We start from the raw sequence: 18880 nt of genomic DNA, 5'->3' as shown, positions 1-18880 counted from the left end.
CCACCAAGCAAAGCTGACACTTCATTTTTGCATGTCTTTAACAGGTTTGATAATTTCCCAGAAATAGTTCTGCAAATTTCATAAATGGGAAAGAAATACGTGTTTGTTGATGCGTACCTCTTCAGTGCAACTGTGAGCCACCGTAAGGCCAGAAGAATGCAAGGACAACCTCATGTTGCACTCTTCCCACTCCCTCCCAGTCCCTAACAAGGGTTGGTCCACAGCAGGTGCTCAAGGAATGATTTTTTTTTCCTGCCTGTATGTGTTTTAACTGACTTTCTTCATGTTGGGGTGGCAGAGATCAATCAAATCACTACACCACTTCCCACCATTTTTCTGCCTGCGAAGGCTCTCTAGGGCACCTCATGCTAATCCCACCGTGTATGTGAATGGCTAGAATGGTGTGTTTAATTACTGAGAGATGCAGCTGCACCAATTTCTTACTTGACACATCCCCAAAGGCAAGGGAATTAAAAGCAAAGATGAACTATTGGAACCTCATGAAGATGAAAAGCTTCTGCACAGCAAAGGAAACAATCAACAAAACTGAAACGCAACCAACGGAATGGGAAAAGGTATTTGCAAATGACATATCAGACAAAGGGCCAGTATCCAAAATCTATAAAGAGCCCACCAAACTCCACACCTGAAAAACAAATAATCCAGTGAAGAAATGGGCAGAAAACACGAATAGACACTTCTCTAAAGAAGACATCCGGATGGCCAACAGGCACATGAAAAGATGCTCAACGTCGCTCCTCATCAGGGAAATACAAATCAAAACCACACTCAGATATCACCTCACACCAGTCAGAGTGGCCAAAATGAACAAGTCAGGAGACTATAGATGCTGGAGAGGATGTGGAGAAACGGGAACCCTCTTGCACTCTTGGTGGGAATGCAAACTGGTGCAGCTGCTCTGGAAAACAGTGTGGAGGTTCCTCAAAAAATTAAAAATAGACCTACCCTATGACCCAGCAGTAGCACTGCTAGGAATTTACCCAAGGGATATAGGAGTACTGATGCATAGGGGCACTTGTACCCCAATGTTTATAGCAGCACTCTCAACAACAGCCAAATTATGGGAAGAGCCTAAATGTCCATCAACTGATGAATGGATAAAGAAATTGTGGTTTATATACACAATGGAATACTACGTGGCAATGAGAAAGAATGAAATATGGCCTTTTGTAGCAACGTGGATGGAACTGGAGAGTGTGATGCTAAGTGAAATAAGCCATACAGAGAAAGACAGATACCATATGGTTTCACTCTTATGTGGATCCTGAGAAACTTAACAGAAACCCATGGGGGAGGGGAAGGAAAAAAAAAAAAGAGGTTAGAGTGGAAGAGAGCCAAAGCATAAGAGACTCTTAAAAACTGAGAACAGGGGTGCCTGGGTGGCGCAGTCGGTTAAGCGTCTGACTTCAGCCAGGTCACGATCTCACGGTCCGTGAGTTCGAGCCCCGCGTCGGGCTCTGGGCTGATGGCTCAGAGCCTGGAGCCTGTTTCCGATTCTGTGTCTCCCTCTCTCTCTGCCCCTCCCCCGTTCATGCTCTGTCTCTCTCTGTCCCAAAAATAAATAAACGTTGAAAAAAAAATTTAAAAAAAAAAACTGAGAACAAACTGAGGGTTGATGGGGGGTGGGAGGGAGGGGAGGGTGGGTGATGGGTATTGAAGAGGGCACCTTTTGGGATGAGCACTGGGTGTTGTATGGAAACCAATTTGACAATAAATTTCATATATTAAAAATAATAATAATAATAATAATTACTGAGAGATGGATAGTTAGCTGCCCTAAGAAACCAGTACGTTCTGGCTCTTGGTGATAAGAAGCTGACACTGGGGATAGAATAGCATGGCTAAAATATTGACTACTGCTAGGCTCACAGACCCTCCTCCCCACCATGGCCCGTTGTGGGTCGCTGTCCGTTGTGCTGAGTGGTCAGTTTGCTGCAACAAGGAAGGACAGATCCCCTGCCCAGAATCAGGAGTATAGGAAGGAGTTGAAAGTAGGCTTTCCCCATCATAGATATTCCCGAAAGCCTGAAGAAAGCTCAATGGGCCCTGATTGGAAACTGCTGGAATCTAGATAAAGGAGAGAGGTTCTCAGGGAACCAAGATGGAGCTTCAGATCTGGCGAGCTGGATTTGGGAGCTCTGAGGGCAGTGAGGGAGTCCTCAGGCTGGGCCCATCCCCAGGGCTAGGGGTTCTGCCCCCCGGAGCAGCAACAGCAACAATGAACACAATGCCTTCTAGGACTTGGCTGGGCCCTTTTCAGGCAGTTGTATCTGAAAAGCATCTGCATATCACAGAGCCCGAGTCAACAACACCATCAGCCCACAGAGGTAGGGGTGCTCAGTTCAGCCCCAGGACCTTACCCTCCCAGCCCTTGGGATCCAGTTACTGGCAACGGACATCACATATATCCCATCCTATCGTGATAAGGTGGCAGCCAGGCGCGTGTCTGCTCCTGCCTGGGTCCAGCATCTGACCCCAGTGTGACCTTTCTCCTCCCCAACCTGGGCCTGACTCATGCCTCCAGAATGGGAACCTGGGGATTCCTGCTGCCCAGCAGTAGCTGACTCATAGCTAGTCCAGGGGTAGCTGTGGAAGGGACTCAGGGCGGCTGTCGGCAATCAGGGAAGAGATCCCTGTCATGTCCTGAGTATGTACCGTGTACCATGTACTGCCACATTTCATTGGTATCCTGGAGGGGGGGGGGGGGATGGATTTCTGCCCGTTTTCTGCATGAATGAATGACATGTTATGCCCTGTGGTCCGCACACGATTCCCACACTCATGTGCACCCTGGACACACATGTGTGGACTTTGGGATGCCTGGGTGCGAACAGGAGGAGGGAAGGAGCTGAAGCTGGCAGGAAGCCGCGATCCCCAACCTCGCCTGCAGAGGCCGCTGCCGCAGACGGGAGCTCCAAAGGGGGAGAGCTGGCCTAGGGCACAGTCCTCCCGCTGGCCTGAGGCAGCAGGTCACACCGTGGGGCTGCAGGCGGCCTGCTAGTCTTCAGGAGAAGGGGGACATTCTGGAGAGAAGACAGCCTGATTCCCTACACTATCTGGGATGACCTCCTGCCAAGATGGGCAGGAGGCTCCAAGAGAAAGGAATAGACAGCTTGAACTCGGGAAGGGGAGAGTGGGGGGGAGGGGGGGCAAGTGAGTGGAATTGAGCCCGGGGGAACAAGGAGGAGGTGAGAAAAGGAAGAGGAGGAGGTGTGGAGGGGATGGAGGAGCCAGGGGAAGGATAAGGGGAAGAAGAGTGAAATAGAGGGAGCTAGAAAGGAAACCAGAGAGAGAGGAGTAAGGAGTGCTGTGGGAGAGAAGAGGAAGAAGAAAAGTGGAAAGAGGATTCGCAGAGATGGCACGAGGAGCCTGAGAGAGTGCCTTTTCCAGAACCAGGAGCCGTCCTGGCAGGGCTCCCTTTCCCCTCTCCTGGGCTAGTCAGACAAGACCACCGTCCACCTCGCCCCGCCAGCAGCATCCCCCGGGGGATGCACTCTGCCCCGGGCCCATGTGAGGACAACCTCCAAGGAAACACGGGTGGCAGATGCCCCAGGAGGGCAGAAGCGGGGGCACTGGGTCAGGGCATCTCTCGACCTCACTCACTCAGCGGCTCCCCCGGGGTGGGGAGAAAGCAGGGACCCCTGAGATGGAGCTGGAAGTTCTTCTTATCGTCCGAACACCATTGGTCTGCTCTGGGTGGGTCCCTTCCCTCCGATTTCTGCTTCTGCGGAGTCAGAAGACGAGCAGTAAATTGCAGAGATTTGGAGACTTTCGGAGCTAGGTGAGTCCAGGTGCCTAAACTGTCACCCCTTTGTGCCTAAACTGTCACCCCATCTTCCCCATCCTCCCAGCCCTGGGGGCCTGAGTAATGAGAGAGCAGTTGAGGCCGCAGAGGAGAGAAGGAGGTCTCGGCCAGGACTGCGTCCACTGCTTTTCACTTTGGACGTGCCCCTGGCCCCTCCCAGGGCACTCCGAGAGCTTAGTGAGCATGCCCAGAGCCCACCCCCAGCCATTGTGTGGCCAGCGGAGGCCTGTATGTCCATGGGCTCTTCCCCTTCTGGTTTCTGTGCCCTGGAACCAAGCCCAGGTAGAGAAAGCATGTTCTTAATCGGCTACTCCAAGTGGCAGGGAGAAAGTTGCCCCACTCTCCATGTCTCAGATGAGAACACTGAGGTTTTGAGAAGCGACCTGTCTTATCTAAGGGCCCGTGGAAAAAACCAGCCTTTGAGGCTTACAGGGGAGAGGTGATAGAGCCAAGGCCATGGTGAGGACCCTGCCTCAGGGTCAGAGCCTGGCTCAGCCCCCGCCCCCAGATCCATACCCACTCCTCAATCCTCCCTCCCTGAAACCTGAAGTCGGATCACCCCATCCTTCCCCATTCCCATAGCACTGCAGACCCTGCATCTGACCACAGCTCTCCCCGGCCTAAAAAGCCTTCAGTGGCTCCCACCTACCCTTGAGACACAGTACACACTACTCAGTGTGGTCGCCAAGACTGCTGGGTCACTTTCTGGCCTCATCTCTACCCACTCCCGGCCCAACTCCCCCCAGGGCCCTCCAGCCACACAAATGCTTTCAGGTCCCCCAGCTCAGTCTGCAGGGCTCCGCTAAGCCTTACTCCACACAGCCTCACATCACCATTCTGGGGGGTTTGAGGGCAGCCTTCACAGCTCCTGTAGCCCACCGTGCTCCCCCTCTGAATGCCTTTCTGAGTCCCGCTCTATGCAGGCAGGACCCACCCAATCTTTGCCAAATGATTGTCCTCAGCCCCTGGCACACTGCTCAGCACTTAGTAGGTGTTTTATAAGTTTTGTGTAATAATGGTTAGACTCTGTTTCAATGATGGTGTGTGTGGCGCCCCTCTCCACCAGCGCAGGCCAAGGAGATGCTCAGGGGGTGGGGTAACCGGCAGCCACTTTCCTCTTGCCCTCCCCCCTCCCATGCTCCCTCTCTGGGCACTAAGCCTGCCCCTCCTCACAGGCCCACTGCAGTGCCGGAGGCCCTGAGGTCTATGCCCGGGACAGTTGGCTGGACAGTGAGAAAGTTGGGTGCACACCTCATCAACACAACGCTCCCTGCACGCCTCGATCCTCTGGGACACTATGGTGGGTGGCCGAGACCGCCTGAGACTCCCCTCCCACCACCTGCCGGCAGGTCTCTGGGCCTCTGCAGAGCCCCCCCTAGGGGTTCCAAAGGGCAACATCACCTTGTTCTCAAGAGCTCTCCCCCGATTCACTCCCTGGAGCCGCCAGAGCAGGGAGATGATGCACGCAGGCCCCACCCTTGGGAAGCTTCCCGGCTGGCAAATGAGGAATGAGCCCGTCACCCTGGGCCCAGACAGACCCAGCGACAAAGCCAGGCCAAGATGCGGGCAGACGGGTGCTGTTGGATGACGACAGCCCACAGTTCTAATGGCTACTTCTCATTAAGCACTTACTAAGTACAAGACTCCAAGCTAAGCGATTTATAGATGTTTTTGCACCTACTCTTTCCCACAAGTCTATGGTGTAGGCATCCTCCTTATTTTTGCAGATTGGAAAAGGAAGCTGAGAGAGCTCTAGCAATCACCCTGGTTAGGCATCACACAGCTAACCAGTGGGAGGGCCGAAATTCAAATCTAGGTCTGCCAACTCCAAAGCCTCTGTGCTTCCATCCACCCCAATTCATGGCCACCCCAAACTCTAGGTGATGGGGAGGGGGGTCCAGAAAAGCCTCAAGGACTCCTCACTGCCAATAGCATAACCTATCCCAGCCGAGGTGCCCCACAACCTGGCCCCTGCCTGCCTTTCCGCCGTCACCCCGCCCACACCCACCACACCTCAGATTTCTATCTGGACCTTTTCCAAGTCGAGCCCCCCAAGCTTGCTTCTGCTATTCACGCAAGCTCAAATGCCTGCCCCATTTTACAGATGAGAAAACAGAGGATTAAGAAGGCTAAGTAACTAGCCCAAGGTCACACGGTTGCTTAGAACCCAGGTCATTAGAGCATCAAGTAATAAAGCATTAATTTGTGTTACAGACAATTAGGGAATGGGAATTAGCAGGACGTGCTGCTAATGGGGCAGAAGAAAGTAGAGGAGAGAGATCAGGTGAATTCCAGAGTGGAGGGGACCAGGCCAGGCCTTGAGGAATGGCAGGAGACAGATGGGCTAACTTTAGAGAGAACAGTGTAAGAAAAGTGTAAGGGCAAGAGAAAAAAGAGAGGGAGAGAGAGCGTCTGGGAGGCCCAGTCTGTTAAGCATCTGACTCTTGATTTCTGCTCAGGTCATGATCTCACGGTTCATGAGATCGAGCCCCACATGGGGCTCCGTGCTGACAGTGCAGAGCCTACTGGGGATTCTTCTCCCTCTTTCTCTCTCTCTCTCTCTCTCTGCCTCTCCCCTGCTGGCATGCACATACACATGCACTCATGCTCTCTCTCTCTTCCTCTTTTTCAAAATAAATAAATAGACTTTTTAAAAAAGCTTTAAAAGAGAGAGAGAGGTAGAGTAAGGTGTGTCAAAATTAAGAAGGCAATGTGACATGGTGGCAAGAGTAGTGGCATGGGGGCCAGGACACCCAATGTGTCCCACAAACGACTCTGTGATGTTGGACAAGGCCCTTCCCTCTCTGGGAGATGCCTTCTCTGTAAATGAAAGACTGATGGGCCTTGGTGGTCTCCAGAGTCCCACCAGGCCCAGTCATCCTAGGATTCGGACTGTGTGTGTTGCCACTGGGCCTCAAAACACAGGATCTAACCCCAGACTCACTGACGTGGGGCACAGATTTGGACACCACGCTCAGGCAGGAGCCAGCAGCCAACATGGCACCTGAAAGGACACACCGGAGGGCTGGTCCCAGCTACACACCGGGAGCTGTCCCTGTATCCCCCTTCTCCATGAATGAATCCGTGCTCTAAGCATGTCTGGGCTCCCCACAGCGAGTCCAGTCCTGGAACAGAGGGGTGAATGAGTCAAGGCAGAATTGGGTGCTCTGCCCACCAGTAGCTAAAAGCCTGGACCCCAGTTTATCCTTAGGAAAGGGGAAGAAAATGGGGATCGTTGACGAAGGGACAGAGAAAACTTCCTGAGAGTAAGGGAGGGGGTATCAGGACTAGAATAAGCTGGAGGACATTTGGGGAACAAGAATGGTCCCCAGTCAAGACAGTGCTGCACCCAAGTACAGACTACGTTCCAGAACGCTCTTCCTTGAGTGTCTGCGGTAGAAGAGATGCCACTGGAGGGCTCCGAGTCAGCAGGGGCAGCAGGTGCATCACTAGAGACTGCGGACACGCGCGTGTGTGTACACACACACACACAAGCATCTGCACTAAGACCCCCATGTCAGGTCGCCCATCTCCCCACCTCCAAACTGAGCCCTTCTGACTTCTCCCACTGTCCAGAGAACATGTCCCTCATGTGCCGATGACAGGGAGCTCTGGAAGCCAAAGATCTCGCTGCCTCGCCCTGCTCCCTAGAGCTGCAATTCTGATGCATTTGCTTCCTTTCTGACTCAAGAGGCGCCAAACAGAAACAGGCCCACCCACCTCTGCGTGGCTGACTTCCACCCTCTGGAATGTGCACTCACCTCTTATCTTTCCTGCCTGTTTGACCTCCCAGTCTTGCCCTCGAGAACCCCGTCTCACTCACCCCTGAACGCTCAGTGAAGAATGAATGAGCCCTCGGGAGCCCCGCTCCCTGGATGCTTGTGATTTATCAAAAGCCTGGAGACTTGAGTGCAAGTACCAGCTCCTTCACTTACTGGTGGTGAAAGCTGTAGCCTGAGTTTCCAGGTCCTGGTGAAGGCCACAGTGCTGCCCACAAAGCACATAGCGCAAGAGCCCCCAAACAAGCGCAGAATGAGCCCCGAATGAAGAGTGCTACACTTATTGCTGACACGCGTCCTGAATTTGAACTCCTTCCCTTGTCCCACTTGCCCGGCCCTTGAATAGGAAGTCCTTCTTGGAGTCTAACCTCAAGCCTTCATGACAAGGCACAAGCCGGTGTTCCGCCTCTGTTGGAGTCTGAGGACAGAGGCGGACGAGACTACACTGGCTGTTGGGAGAAGCCGCCTCCCTGCAAGGGGATGGGGCCAGGAGGGAGATTACGGAGGCGCCGGGCCCAGGGCTCCGCCATGCACCTGCCACGGCTCCAGTGAAGATCAGGAACCTGCCAGCTTACCCCACCCCATGATCTCATGGCTGTGCCTGCCAGGCGCTGGCTCGGGGAGCAGGTGCTGATGGCAGGGCCTGGGCACAGAGCCCAAGGACAAGAAGGCGGGAAGGCTGCGAGGGCCAACAACAGGGCTGTCCCCGAAGGGCTCCAACGCCAGGTCCCTCCGACCTCCGTGTGCTGCAGTTGGCTAGTGACCCACCGTCCAGGCTCCTCCTCCCAGGCCCCCTCCCACTGGGCAATCCCCTAGACCAACGGATACGGGGAGGAGAGGCTCCCTCTTCTTCCCCAAGCGTCAGTGTCTCCCTTAGCATCTCTTTCAGCATCTCCCTGCCCCCAACTGCTGGCCCCCGGGCGGGATGCCACTGTTTTAAAGCATGGAGTTTGTTGGGCGGGAGATGAATGGCCAAATCCTATCATTCCTGAGGCCAAGTGCCAGTTTATAAAGTGACTATGAAGCCCCAAATAGATGCCTCTGTCCCAGTTTCGGGGCGTCCTTAGAGGTGAGGACTGGGCAGGAATCAACCTCAGTCCCGTGTTCTCCTGTGTCTTGATCCTCAGTCACTCCTTCCCCAAAGCTCCCCTCCACCCACCGCAAAATCCACAAAATCCATGACTGAGGTCGAGACGCCCTCCGCCCAGCCTCAGCTGGATAGGCGGCAGCCCGTGGAAGGCAGCAGGGGGACATCTGGTGGTAAGCCCGGGCCTTGGCCTTCCTGATTCCATCCCAGGGGTGAAGGGTCACCAGGGGCTCTGGACCACCAGAGGCTCCATTTGCCTCTTGATTCCAAGGTGAAGCCCTCAACCTGGGCCCAGAGCTCTATCCCTCAGGGTACTCGTTCTGTTCCCCACCTCACTGTCGTCTCAGCCCGGCCCCCTGCCCATGCCTCCCTCCCCCCACCAGGGAGCTCCTACCCAGCCCCCCACCTTCCAGCAGCTCGGCCCTTCTTCTCTGCCCCATCTCCTCCAGGGTTTGCCCCTCCCCCTCCTCAAACACCACACCAGCACCAGTGCCCAGCTGTACCGCGGCCCCCACCTTGGACTGTGGGCTGAGATGTGCCAGCCACCTTCCAGGGAATCCCCGAAAACCATGACAGCGCCCTCCCTCCAATCCTGGCTGTGTCCTCATACCCCCTCCCCCCCCAACACACACACCAGTCCATCCTTCCCTCCCCACCCCTGCCCTCCAGTCCCTCTCTGTAAAGGAAGGGGCTGGACTGAGGGCCTCTCCTGCTCAGGAGCTCTGTGAACTTGGTACTTCTCTACACTGCCCCAGGCCCAGGCCCAGGCCCAGGCCCAGCCCCAAAGCAGCCGAGCATGGAGACAGGTTGACTGTGGGCCTGCTATCTCCCCATTAGCACCCTGGCCCCCCTGAGAAGGAGGCAGCAGGCCTGATTAAGCACCCCCTGCACTTCTCAGAATCCCCCTCCACCTCCCCAGGGGCTCCATGCTTCCCCCTCATCTCTCTCCCCAGACATCCCAAGGGAAGACAGCCAGGCAGACCTGGGCCACACTCCTGGAGAGAGAACCTGGCTCAAGGCCGCACCATATTTCCATGTCATTTCCAAGTGGCCCCAGGTGGGCTGGGCAGGCGTGGGGCCGGACAATCCCCACCCAGGAGGCAGGGCAAATTCTCAGGGTAGCAGGTCACTGAGCCAAGGCTCTGGGGCACGGCTCCTAGGGACTGGCAGGTTCCAGAATAATGATGCTGCTGGGATGCGAGGCGCTTGCTGCTCCCCCTGCCTGCCCGCACCCCAAGGAAAGCCTTGTCCCTCCCCAGCCTGGTCCACACACACCCCTCACTCCACTCTGGGAAGCTTTCCCCAGCCAACCCCACCCAGCTCTTACCACCGCTTATTCCGCGTCCCCTTGGCAATTAGACCAGAGTTTTCCCTGTGTTCAGTTGTCCTCGGTTTATGTGTTGCTTTGCAAACGTTCTCAGAAAGCTTCATATTCCACAGTCATCACTAGCTGTGAGTCCCTCTCTCTGTTAATTAAGCCCGTTTTGCCGGGATATGAGTCCCTGCCCTACAGAAGTGCCAAGAAAAGCTCTGGAATCGAAGTCACATCTCTCTTCCTGCAGCTTGTTTCCCTTGGGAAGCAACCCATCTCAACAATGAAATTCTCAAAAATCAGCAGCTTCTCCCCAAGTCCAAGTTCCTGCCTTGATTGCCAGAGAGACCCCAGATAAGGTTGCATCAGAGCAGGAGTCTCCGGGGAGAACCTGGCAGGGGTCCGCTCTTCCTCAAGGGAAGCTTCTCCCTCCGGAGCACTGCAAACCTTCAGAGACCAGGTTCCCCCTTCCTGGCTGCTGGAGCCAAGCTGAGTGCTCATGCTGTGTCCCCACCACCACCACCCCTAGGTCTGCAGTAAGATGTAAGGACAGCCTGGCCTGGTATTGAATCTGCACCCTAGCACTTGCTAGTTGTGTGGACTTGAGTGCTCTGGACCTCGGCTCCCTCCTGTATAAAATGGGCACAATAATAAGAACACTTGGAGAAGGTGGTCAAGACCGGAGTTGACATGCGTAAACCAACCCGAAGCAGGCACCGTTGCGTCCCCATTTTGCAGAGGAGGATGCTGCGGGTCACTTCAAGGTGACACGGCCGGTTCAGGGGGTGCATTCATTAACCCGGAAAACCGTCAGTGGGGCCCCACTGACCCCGTCAGAGTGCGAAGCTCATCTGCTTCTGCACAGAAACTTACGGCGGGAGGAGGCAGACCCGTAAGTTAGAACCCTCCGTAGGACGGAGCAGGTGCAAAGCTGGAGGAGAGTATGAACGAATTGTGGCGGGTTCGCAGAAAGCCACCAGCGGCCCCTCCCCGGCTCCCTCATCCAGTCCAAAAGGCTATTTCAATTTCATTTCAACCATAGCAGATGGATCTGTGGGGTCAGCAAAGGAGGCTTCAGCCACCAGGGTGGCTTGCCCTGGACCCTGTGAACTCCTGGGCCACCCAGCTCCCCTCACCCTCCAGGGGCGGCCCCGGACCGGAGCCTCTTGGGCACAGCCGAGCCCGCTCAGAGACACCATTCGCATTTGGGGAAGCGAGGAGGGCGTGGGGGTTGTGTGGGGGGAGGCAGGCTCCCGTCTGTGGGAGCTGATGCAGGTCAGGCTGCCAGAGTTCCAGGGCACCTGGCGGGTGGGAGAGGGGCCGCGGGGAGCCGCCCAGCTCCGCCAGCGACAGAGGGCGGGGCCCAGACCTGGAGCTTCCCTCCCGCCCGGGAATGCCATCCGCCAGCCACAGGTCCCAGCCCACACTGGGCACCCGGAGGGCTGCGGGGGAGGGTGGGATGTGAGCTCCTCCCCACCCCCCGTGGACACCCGGTGGGGAATGTGTTGAGCTCGTCAACATCTCTCTGGCCACAGGCTGAGGGCTCCTGTGGCTCCTAAATGGTGGGGCAGAAGCCAGGTCATTAGACAGGGGAGACTGTCATTAGTGCGGGCGATGCCACCACCACACAGACAATGGCAAACAGTCATTAGTGGCTGTGTCACAGGGGTGAGGCAACGTTGGCGGGGTGCAGGGAGCTGGGCTGGGGGAGCACACACTCTCACACTCACATGCTCACGCACACCCACGTGCGCACACCCACACACCCACGTTCACTCACAAACGGAAGTGGGAGTAGATCCACTCACGCCCTCACGTGGGCGTGTGAGTAGACACACGTCCACACTCTTGCGTGGCCACACACTCACACGGAGGCATAGAGAGACACACTTGCATGATTGCACACTCACCCATTTACAAGGGACGTGAGCGGGTATGCGCTCGCACACGTACACGTCCACACGGGGACAGCTGGGTGCCGTCGCACACTTACGCGTTCACTTGCTCGTGCGCGGGTGCGAGCAGACGCGCTCACACTCTCACGAGTCCATGCTCACGTGCGGAACGCGAGTAGGCACGCTCACACACTTGCACACTTACATGCTCACACCTGTTCCCACGCCTCACATCAGTGTGATAGATACACTCATACGTTCACACCCTCCCACGGGGGCGCCAGAGACACATGTTCACACACTTGCACAGTCACACGATCGCTCACACACATGAGGTGTGAGGAGACACGCCCTCCCACCAGGGGCACGAGTACTTGCCCATTCCCACATTCACACACTCAGGGGCTGAACAGACATACTGCCCAGAGGGGCCCACAGGATCCAAGAGACGCCCCACACGCACCAGAGGGGAGGACCATAGATCCTCCTACAGCCGGGTACCCAGACACACAGATATCTCCCCACTGCCTTGAGATGGACTCACAGACACCCCCTCTCACACACCCCCTCCCATGCCACCCACCCCTCGCTTCAAAGGACCAGCACCCAGGATGGAGAAGGCACACGAAGCAGAAGCAGAGAGGCTGGCTGTGCCCTAAGGGCAGAGACCAGGTCTGTTTTAACACCGTAGCCCCTGCACACCCCCATCCTCACGGCTAGCCATGCCCTGCCTTACTCGACTCCCCCCCACACACAAAATGGGCCACCGTAGGCATGTTTCTAAGAACTCCTGAGCCCCGCAGTCGGGGAGAGACAGGAAGAAGAGGCTGGGATCCGAGGAGGAGGAGAGTTCCTGAAATCCAGCCTCGGTCCCAGTTTTGACCCTTCCCTCCCACCCGCCCACCCGCCCCATCAGTGGTTTTCACGTGGCAAGTCGTGGGCCGGGCTTCCCGTTCAGAGCATGAGGGCGGGGGCGGGAGGGAAGAGAGGCGGCCTGGAGCTTACTCATCAGACGAGGAAGGTGGAAGGCAGCGGAGGCTGAGTCCTGGGTGCAGATCCTAGCTCGGCCACGAGCTGGGCGTGTTGGTTTCCTGTTGCTGCTGTAACAAATAAATCACCATGAATTTGATGGCTTCAAACAACAGAATTTCGTTAGCTCACAGTTTGAAGGTCAGAGTTCCAAAATGGAACGAAATGGGCTAAAATCAAGGCGCCAAGAGGGCCGTGCCCCTGCAGAAAGTGCTAGAGGAAGAACATTTCCTCGTTCTTTTCTAGCCTCTGCAGGCCACCCACTTCCTTGGCCCTTCCTCTCGAAGGCAATGGCCAGACGAGGCGGGCTCACTGCCCCATCCTTCTGCCCCCCTTCTTCGCATTAGAAAGACCCTTGTGATGACCCTGAGTCCACCCAGATAGTTCAGGATAATCTCCCCATCTCAAGCCCCTTGACTTAATCATGACAGCAAAGTCCGGAGGTTAGCACAGACGTATTTGGGGCGGAGCATCTTGCTGCCTGCCACACCAGGTGATCTTGGACAAGTCGCTTCACCTCCCAGAGCCTCAGCGTCGTCAACGCAATCTGGAAATCACTCCTACCACACGGGTGGTCATGGGGATTTAGAAGAGCCACGTGGATGAAGCACTGTGCCTCCCCGGGGTGGGGGGGGGAAGGGCGCGGGGAGGGAGGGCAGGGGGACTGGGTCCACGGTACCAGCCTCTCCCTTTGCAACTTCCTGAGCATAAAGGATTCAGCATGGTGCAGGAGAAGGGTGGCTGAGGGGCCGCAGAGACTAGCAAGGGGGTCTCTGTGGGCTTGGGCAGGGGCAAGAACTGGGAGGGGCTGTGGGTATCTGTGAGGGTCCCTGGATCTGGGCAGCCGCGAGCCCCTGACGTGAAGGGAGCCACCCCGCGAGGCTAGGGGACCCCCCGCACCTGCAGTGACCTGAGCTAGGAAGCAGGGTGGGGCTGGGCCTGCCGCTCCTGCCTTCCTGCCCCTCATCTGCTGCCATCTGTTTGCAGGGCCCCGGGGCCAGCGGGTGGGCAGGAGCCCCAGCCCAGGCTGCTATTACCCTGCTAAGTGCAGACGGCAGAATGATGACCCAGGAAGATAAACCCCACATAGTGGAATCGCCCGCTCGAAAACACTCATTAGTCCCCACGTCTGCCCTGTGCTGTTTGCCCGCTCAGGACGCAGCTGTGGCATCTCAGAGAGGAGCTGAGGTCATCGGATTCCCACTGGCCGCCCTGCTCCAGCCAGTGGCCCTGGCTGGGCGCCCTGTCCGGAGTCCCCCCCTGCCACCCACCGCAGTCACCTCACTGGCCCAGCCCTGCACCCCGCTCCCTCTGCTCCTCCACCCACCCCCCCTCCTCCCCCAGCTAACCATACCACCCCAGCTCTTCTCCCATCATCCCAGCCCCACCTCCTCCCAGCTTCCGCCACAACCTCGGGGTCTAACCCAGAGACTAAGACCCCAGTCAGCATGAAGACGCAATTGGGGGCACGTGGATGCTGAGTGCGTCAAGTTCAACCGCCGAGCTCCCACTGTGCTCAGTACAGGGGATACAGAGATGAATGAACCAACCACCATAGCTCAGGCTTCCGTTCTCAAGATCCCTCCTCCTGTGTGCCCTGAAAGGCCCTGAGGACCCCTGGATGAGCGGGCAGCCCCACATGTGGGGTGGTGTGCAAGCTGGTGGCTGGCTGGCCCGGCTGTGCCTTTCCAGGACTGGCTGGCCTGTGTCAGCGGGCACAGTGCCCAGCACCACCGTGAGCTGCCACCATCCTGGCAAGCGCACAGAGGCCGGGCACTGATCGCTCAACAGAGAGCCGGACACAGTTTCGGTCTATTATCAGGGCAGATAAAGCAGCCGCCGAAGCTCAAGGAGTAGTTCGGGCTCACAAATAGGCGGTTCCAGATGCCCTCCCCCCTCCCCCACCCTGCCTTTGTCAGCCACCCCAGCCTTCCAGTCCCTCTTTGTTCCTCTCTGAAAGCAGCCCCAGGGAGGGGGACACCTCCTAAATACTGCATGCACGGTGCCAGGAATGAAAGGGTGAGGAGGCTGGAAACAGCCGGGCAGCAGGCCCGGAGGCAGGGGCTAAACGGAAAGAGATTCCAGAGTTCAGAAAGCACTAGACGGGGAGGCTGCAGGGACCCGGAACGTGGGGAGAACACCCAAGTCATCACCCTGCCTGTATTCGCCCCACTGCTCAGCAGAGACCCAGGCACCCAGGAGAGACGCAGAACGCATTCCCTGAGTGAAGGCACAGCAGGAGGGGTGGATAGAATTGGCTGGTTTCTTCAGTGGCCAAGACTTGGTGGGAGTTGGGGGGGGGGGTGGGCAGCACGGGGACAGAATAGAGAAGAGACAGGGTTCCAGACCCTGTCTAGTGGCGGTGGGGACCTGGGGGAGGGAAGAAACCTTTACCTAAGTGGGCCATAGAAACAAGTGCTAAAGAATAAGAGGGCACACTGTGCGTTAATTCAACAACTGTTTCTTGCACACCTACTATGTGCCGCTAATGCTAGAGCAATGAACAAAGCAAAGTCCTGCCATCATGAAGGCTGCTTTTGAGAGCTCCTGGCTCAGAGGGCAAGTGAGGGGGCCATTTGGGGAGACTTCCTACAGGGAGGGAGTAGGCGGACCTAGAGCTGGCTGGGAGGCTGAGCGAGGCTCAGAGCAGACAGGGTTGTTGGAAGGTCCAGGGCCAGGCACAGTGGGAGGCATGGAGAGCGAGGGGAGGCCACCAAGACCCCTGCTGCTGGGGGCAGCAGACAGCAGATGAGGGGGCGTGGTCTTTCCCAGGGAACCCAGGGGCCCCTTGGCCCTCCTTGGGAGGCAGTGAACCATGGAGGAAGCAGGGCCCTCCCACCAGCTTCCCTTTGTGCAATTCTTTTTCCTGCTCCTCTCCACCCAGAAGCAGGCCTGGCAACCAAGCTGAAACACCACTGGCAGAAACCCAGCACCCACACAGCCAGGCATGGGCTGGGGTTCCCCAGGTAGCCCGGGCCTATCCTACCTCTGGACCAGGGGAACCTCCCCCATATGTCCTACCTTCAGGTCCTACAGTGAGGGAGGGACTGGGGAGCTTACAGCTTGGTCCCAGCCCTGCCCCAAATGCATGCCTGACCAGCTCAGAGAGGCCTCTTTCTTCCTCTTTCTTTTGCAGGGAGGACCATCAATCTTCTCACCCACCTAAGGCATTTGGCTGCGGCAGGAGGGCCTCAGAGTTCCTACCCGATGCTGAGTGGGACCCAAGGGAACAGGATGCCAGGCCTCTGCGGGTCACCCGTGGTGGTATGTGTGAAACCCCGGGCAGAGAACCCAACGTGAGCCATTGGCCCATCCCCATCGGCCCAGCTCAGCCTGGCAAGGAGGCAGCCAGGTCCCGGAGAGCAGGGGCCCCAGAGCCAGCTTCCAGAATTGGGGGTGTCACCCTATCTTGACTTTCCTCCACAACCCACCTGGGGTCTGTCACTCTACACCACCCAAAGCTCTTTACATCGTGCCCTGTGTTGCAATTCAGTACAACAAGTGCCCTGTGCGGAAGGGTGGCCTTTTACTCATTCCAGAAATAAATGGCCATCAAGCACCCACTACATGCGAGGCACTGTGCCGGGCACTGGGACACCGAGGGACTAAACCACCACACCGTCCCCGTGTTCACAGAGCTTCCCAGGAGAAGCACAGGTAAACAACCAACAACAAATAATTACAAATTGGGTTAAGTGCTATGAAGACAGGAAAGTGTAATTAGCCTGTGCTCACCTCTCTCTGGCCCCCGAGGCCTGCCCTCATTATAGAATACCCACAACTGCCTGACCTCTCCAGCACGCTGCTCGGCCGAGGACCTCGCTTCACCTGGCATAGCAAAGGATGTGACAACAGTTTGAAGAACATTTGCTGAGCCCAATTGGAGACAAAAACAATTTTTTTTAATTTTTTTTAACGTGTATTTATTTATTTTTGAGAGAGAGAGAGAGACAGAGCATGAGTGGGGGAGGGGCAGAGAGCAAGGGAGACACAGAATCCGCCGAAGCAAGGCTCCAGGCTCCGAGCTGTCAGCACCGAGCCCGACGCAGGGCTCGAACCCACGCACCGTGAGATCATGACCTGAGCCGGACACTTAACCGCCTGAGCCACCCACCCAGGCGCCCCCCAAATTTTTTTTAATTAAAAAAACAGCAAACTATATGCTAACTAACTTGGATGTAAATTTTAAAAAATAAAATTAAAAAAAAAAAACCAGCAATCATGCAGGTGGATTGTACAATCGAAGTTTACAGCCACTGAAGCCCAGAGAGGCCGAACATTTGGCCCCGGAACCACACAGCTGGTGCGTGGTAGAGCCCAGACCGGAAACCAGGGTTGCCATCCCCGGGTCCAGAGCTCTGCCACCACCATGCGGCCCTGCTGGCATATCCTGAACCACCTCACAGCCTGCGGGAGCCTCACAGCCTCCTGGCCTGTCTCCGATGCCTACTTGGCAGGGCAGCAGGGTCCGGTGGCCTCACACGCGATGATGGAAGTGTTCCAAGCCTGTGCTCTCCAACACGGACTCATGACATCACTCAGCAGGTTCAGGGAAATAGGGCCAGAGTGGTGGGGTGGAAATCAGCAGGGGCTGTGGAGAGAAGGAAGGTATAGAGGTGATGAGACCCCGAGAAGAAGGAGAGTAGGAGCAAAGGATCCCAAGGAATCTTCCAGACTTTATCCCATAACACATGGGGAGCCACTGAAACACTTTATGCAAAGTAATGAAACGCCTTGAATGCAGCTTCCCTGGGCCCCCGAGGCGGTCACTGCTCCTCTGAACTCCTCAGCGACATTGATACCTGCCCCCTCTGGGGATGTATCCCTGTATCCCAGACGCCCTCAGCCAGCTCAGTGCCTCTCCCGGGTCCCCATGGCCTGCTTGGCATGTGGAGGAGGCTTACATGGTCGCCCCATTCCTGAGATGTGACCACTGGGCAGAGCCTCCCTCCTGCGGCCTCAGAGCAGGCCTGCTCAAAGGGAGAGCCCAGAGGAATTAGGTGGGAGTTTCTCACCTCATCGGGCCAGAGGGTCCTGACCCAGTGAGCCTAGATGTGGATGTGCATTTAGGAAAGAGGAAGAGAGATAGCAGGAACCTGAACAGGATCATCTGGGAAGTCTTCCTAGAGGGGTCGCCGGGCCTCCCATCATGCCCTGGAGTGAGACTAAGATTCTTCCCCACATGGAGAGTCCCTGCCTGTCTCCCCAAGAGCCACATCCCGCCCCAGAGCCCCAGCCGGGCTGAGGACTGGCACATTCATCCAGGAACTATGCATTGCTGTTCTGAGTGATCCCAGGCCCGCCTGCTCGACGGGCCAAGCCTCAGGCCAAGTGCGGAGCAGAGCACGTGGAGGAGACACTGAAACTGTGACACATGGATGCCATTCCCACAAGGCCACCTAGGCAGGCTGCGGGGGCTCCGAGAGGCGAAGGAGCCCTGGGCCCGGGCCCTGAGTGGGCAGGATGCTCTGAGTGCAATGGGTAGACAGGGAGGCAAGAGAGAAGAGGTGGATGAGAAAGGAGACAGATCAGAGGTTGGGAGGGAGTGACATAGAGAAACAGAAGGAAAGGAAGAAGCAGAGAAAACGAGAAACTCCCCTTTGCTTCTTGGGGGACCGATTTCAGGGGCCTTTCGGACATTCAGACAGTCCCGCCCACACCTCCCCCACCCCTTCCCCCGAAGCCCCACCTCTGGCCAGACCGTGCCTCCCACTTCTCTGCCTCCGGGGGGGGGGGATCAGGATTGCATCCTGTCACCAGTTACAGGAGATCTGGGCGAAGGAGGGAGACAAGGGTGGAGGGAGGGGCACTGAGATCTCCGTCCCTGGACCATGTAAGGACCAACCAGGACCGGCCTCCAGAACCCCAGAGGCACAGTGTCCTGATGCTGTCTCCAGCTGGGGGTCACCCACGCTCGCGCCCCACCTGAAACCCGAAACGAGTTTGTTGTCA

The 18880-nt window shown here is 56.7% G+C and overlaps 1 long non-coding RNA gene across 1 annotated transcript; it reads left to right on the top strand.

Annotated features, from left to right (window-relative positions):
• The first annotated feature begins 16074 nt into the window (after nucleotides 1-16074).
• LOC115517722 lies at nucleotides 16075-16813 on the top strand. Its single transcript, XR_004343819.1, has 3 exons — nucleotides 16075-16192; nucleotides 16468-16585; nucleotides 16682-16813. It is a non-coding gene; the product is annotated as an uncharacterized LOC115517722 (long non-coding RNA).
• The last annotated feature ends 2067 nt before the right edge of the window (nucleotides 16814-18880 follow it).

The sequence above is a fragment of the Lynx canadensis genome, chromosome B4 (genome assembly GCF_007474595.2).
Source record: "Lynx canadensis isolate LIC74 chromosome B4, mLynCan4.pri.v2, whole genome shotgun sequence".
Classification (NCBI taxonomy): Eukaryota; Metazoa; Chordata; class Mammalia; order Carnivora; family Felidae; genus Lynx; species Lynx canadensis.
This window is presented reverse-complemented; position numbering and strand designations above follow the sequence as displayed.